Source organism: Amblyraja radiata, chromosome 8 (genome assembly GCF_010909765.2).
Source record: "Amblyraja radiata isolate CabotCenter1 chromosome 8, sAmbRad1.1.pri, whole genome shotgun sequence".
In the NCBI taxonomy this organism is placed as follows: Eukaryota; Metazoa; Chordata; class Chondrichthyes; order Rajiformes; family Rajidae; genus Amblyraja; species Amblyraja radiata.
This window is the reverse complement of record NC_045963.1, coordinates 82,768,248-82,773,247: the sequence shown is the minus strand read 5'-3', so window position 1 is coordinate 82,773,247 and position 5,000 is coordinate 82,768,248.

Sequence of the window (5,000 nt, the reverse complement as noted above, 5' to 3'; positions counted from 1 at the left end):
TTATTCCACAGATGCTGCCTGACCCACCAATTCCTCCAGCACTGTTGTTCCTGATGTACTAGTGGCCAGAGGATCTGGGGTGACGGAGGAACTGAAGGAAATCCACATTAGGCAGGAAATGGTGTTGGATAGACTGATGGGACTGAATGCTGATAAATCCCCAGGGCCTGATGGTCTGCATCCCAGGGTACTTAAGGAAGTGGCTCTAGAAATCGTGGATGAATTGGTGATAATTTTCCAATGTTCTATAGACTCAGGATCAGTTCCTGTGGTTTGGAGGGTAGATAATGTTATCCCACTTTTTAAAAAAGGCGGGAGAGAGAAAACTGGGAATTACAGACCAGTTAGCCTGACATCGGTGGTGGGGAAGATGCTGGAGTCAATTATAAAAGATGAGATAGCCGAACATTTGGATAGCTGTAACAGGATCGGTCCGAGTCAGCATGGATTTACGAAGGGGAAATCATGCTTGACTAATCTTCTGGAATTTTTTGAAGATGTAACTAGGAAAATGGACAAGGGAGAGCCAGTGGATGTAGTGTACCTGGACTTTCAGAAAGCATTTGATAAGGTCCAACATAGGAGATTAGTGGGCAAAATTAGGGCACATGGTATTGGGGGTAGAGTGCTGACATGGATAGAGAAGTGGTTGGCAGACAGGAAACAAAGAGTAGGGATTAGCAGGTCCCTTTCAGAATGGCAGGCAGTGACTAGTGGGGTACCGCAAGGCTCGGTGCTGGGAACACAGCTATTTACAATATACATCAATGATTTGGATGAAGGGATTCAAAGCAACATTAGCAAATTTGCAGATGACACAAAGCTGGGTGGCAGTGTGAACTGTGAGGAGGATGCTATGAGAATGCAGTGTGACTTGGACAGGTTGGGGGAGTGGCAGATGCATGGCAGATGAAGTTTAATGCGGATAAATGTGAGGTTATCCACTTTGGTAGCAAAAACAGGAAGGCAGATTACTATCTAAATGGCATCAAGTTGGGAAAAGGAGAAGTACAACGGGATCTGGGGGTCCTTGTACATCAGTCTATGAAAGTAAGCATGCAGGTACAGCAGGCAGTGAAGAAAGCGAATGGCATGTTGACTTTTATAACAAGAGGAATCGAATATAGGAGTAAAGAGGTCCTTCTGCAGTTGTATAGAGCCCTAGTGAGACCACACCTGGAGTATTGTGTGCAGTTTTGGTCCCCTAATTTGAGGAAGGACATTCTTGCTATTGAGGGCGTGCAGCGGAGGTTTACAAGGTTAATTCCCGGGATGGCGGGACCGTCATATGCTGAGAGAATGGAGCAGCTGGGCTTGTACACTCTGGAGTTTAGAAGGATGAGAGGGTTCTCATTGAAACATATAAGATTGTTAAGGGTTTGGACACGCTTGAGGCAGGAAACCTGTTCCCGATGTTGGGGGAGTCCTGAACCAGGGCCCCCAGTTTAAGAATAAGGGATAAGCATTTGGAACGGAGATGAGGAAACACTTTTTCTCACAGAGAATGGTGAGTCTGCGGTGGAGGCAGGTTCTCTAGATGCTTTCAAGAGAGAGCAGGATAGGGCTCTTAAACATAGCGGTCAGGGGATATGGGGAGAAGGCAGGAACAGGGTACTGATTGGGGATGATCAGCCATGATCACATTGAATGGTGGTGCTGGTTCGAAGGACTGAACGGCCGATTCCTGCACCTATTGTCTATTGTTTTCGTTCAAGATTCCAGAACCCTGAATTGAAAGAATCTCGAATGAAATATATTAGGAAATACCTAATGCCAATTAGGAAATACCAATTAAACTATAAATCTGGATGTCTTTGGAGTATGGGAGGACACCAGAACATCTGTAGAAAATGCACTTGGTCACAGGAAGAGTATTCAAACTCTGTACGGACAATACATGGTGTCAGTTTCAAACCCAGGTACCTGGCGCTGTGAGGCAGCAACTCTACCACTGTGCTGCCCAATCTTTCCACAAACACTGAAACCCAAGAGAGGGTTTGAAACAGCGGCCTTACCTTAACGCCATCTCCATAAAGACTAGATCCTGCGACAATAGACAATAGGTGCAGGAGTAGGCCATTCGGCCCTTCGAGCCAGCACCGCCATTCACTGTGATCATGGCTGATCATCCACAACGGCAAACTTTGACCGCCCGAATCGAGGGGTTTAAATCGACCCAGAGCGGGGCCTTACATCGCCTGGCGCGGCTTAAACAGCCGCAGGACTTACCATCGCCCGCCGAGGCCTCTAACATCAAGAGCCTCGATCAGCTCGATGCAGCAGTTTGACTGTTTGACTGTGGGGAAGAGATAAGACTTTTGCCTTCCATCACAGTGAGGAGGTGTTTGGAGATTCACTGTGATGGATGTTTGTGTGGAATTGTGTTAATTGTGTGTTTTGGTTTTTTTGTTGTTATGACTGCAGGAAAGTAATTTCATTTGAACCTATGTTTAAATGACAATAAACGGCATTCTGATTCTCTGATGCTGATTCAGACTGATGTATTTGGGAGAAAGCTGGAAAGAGACGAGAGCAGGACAGAGCCTGGTGAGTGATTCTGGATACAGTTGGGGGCTGATTAGCAGATAGGGGAGTAGTGACAAAGGCTAGAGGTGAAGAGGAGACAAGTGTCAGACAAGGGGAAGAGGTGACATGCAAAGCCAGGGGGAAGGATCGGGGAAAGAGGGGAATGTGGGACAGGGATGAGCGTACAGAGGAGGGGAAGGGGTACGGTGACCGTTGAGTGAGGTGCACACCAGGGTGGGGAATGCAGGGAAAGAGGGGGTTTCCCTTAATCAATACGCTCATTCCCATCTCCAAATCTCATTTCCTTTTATCCCCTCCCATCCCTTTACACCTGAAAACCTCCTTCCATTCAAAACCGACGCTAGGGTCAGGTGAGCGGGCGTAGGGAAGGGTAGTGGGATATATCTCCACTTTTTTCACTTTTTCGTTAGTTCAGAGGTTTTTCTTTTTTATTTTTCGTGTCTTTTTCAAAATTCTTTATTTTCTTTTTCTTTTCTACTTCCTTTCCTTTCTTTTCATTTTTCTTTTTTCCGATTTAGTTTTTAGTTCATAAAATGTTAAAATTGAAGCTGTACGAAAATTGTATAATTGTTATGTCGATTACTTTCTCCTTGTACAATTGCTTCTAATAAAATAAATATTAAAATAAAAAGCAGAGATTCCAGTTTTTGTAGATCCTTCGTGGAAATGAACACAATTTGGTTACACCTTCAGAAAAGAGCAGAGGGGAGAGGAGATGTATTCTGGCAACACTGACACAAACATACTAAACCAAATAGATTTAGACCTATTCCAAAAACAACAGTAGGGTGAATGGAATGCAGGATTACTTAATTTGTATTGACACTTAAAGCAAGTGTCATGAACACTAAACTACTTTCACTGCAACAGGAACCAACTAGGATTACTTTAGGGAATATAAAGAAGTCTACAAAGAATGCTGGATGTACTCAGTTGGTCAGGCACCATCTGCCTGACAGATGTTTCAGGTTGGGATCCTTCAGACTGAGAGAGTAGTGGAGAAATCTGGAAAGATGTGGGAGCAGGACAAAAGCTGGCAAGTAATGTGGATAGACACAAATGCTGGAGTAATTCAGTGAGACAGGCAGCATCTTGGGAGAGAAGGAATGGGTGATGTTTCAGGTAGAGGCTGTCCTTCAAACAACAAATACAGGCACTTGGCACTTGGTGGAGCAATGACAAAGGCGAGAGGTGAAGAGTAGACAAAAGGTTTAGATGAGGAGAGAGAGATGTGAAGCTGGAGGGCGGGATATGGGTCGAAGGGTAAAGAGGCAAAGATGAATGTCAGGGATGGGAGATGAGTGTGGAAAGAGGGGAAGGTGCAGGGTGAATGGGTGGTGCGGGGAAAGGGAGAGTCCCCCTCAGTACATTGATCCCTTTTCCCCCATCCTATCTCATTACACCCATATTCCTTCTACCAGGTTTACAGTTCACACCTTGCTTTCTCCTTCTGAGATGTTCATAAATCATAGCGGCGACGACAGAGGGTTCATGGCCCCGACCACGGATGAACAAAGGAGGAGGACTGACTGAACCTTGTTGCCTTCCAGCACAGTGAAGAATGCTGTGCTGGATGTTTTGTGTTAAATTCTATTGTGTATTGTGTATTCTTTTTAAGTGTATCGCTGCTGGCAAATTCATTTCACTGCACCTTTGGGTGCATGTAACGAATACAATTGACTTTGACTTTTGCACCTTTAGCCTTTGTCACTTACTGATTCAATTATTTTTTGTCACATGTACCATGTGAAACAATGAAATGCTGACAGATTGACAAAGTCAGACAATTCAAATTAATACACCACTAATGATTCAAAATCTCCCACCATCTTCATCACACCCTTAATCTCGCAGCAATACTTTTAACGCCAAGGATTCGAAGGGCCTGAGCTCAGGGCAAGGTTGGGCAGGCAAAGACTATTCCTTGGAGAGCAGGAGGATGAGGGTTGGTCTTAGAGGTGTGAATAGATAGGATAATGCAGTCCCCCAGGTCAAGGGAAAATGAAGAATCCGAGGATGCAGGTTGAAGGTGAGAGGGGAAACATTTAACAGAAACTGGAGGGGCAACTTGGGAGGCGGGTGTGTGGAACGAGCCAACAGAGATGATAGTTGAGGCAGGTCCTGGAAATTAAACACAGCCCGGCAGCGACACCACAGGAGAGACTATTAACCCAACTACAGGCCCTCGGCTTGTTACGAAAACCCCCGAGCCCACCTACTGACAAAGGCCGGGGGAGGAGGTGCTGAAAGCGGTGTGAGAGGAGGCAGAAACGGGGCAAGAGAGAGGGTGTCCGTGCTAGGCTGAGAGATAATGCTAGCTGGCCGGCCAGCTCTCCCATCTGAACTCATTTATTATCCGTTGGAGTCATGCGATCCCAGCTAATCCCAGAAATGGTGGAACAAGAAGAATTACGAGAGCACATTTAGAGCAAGGTGCTGGTTCCTTCGAGAAA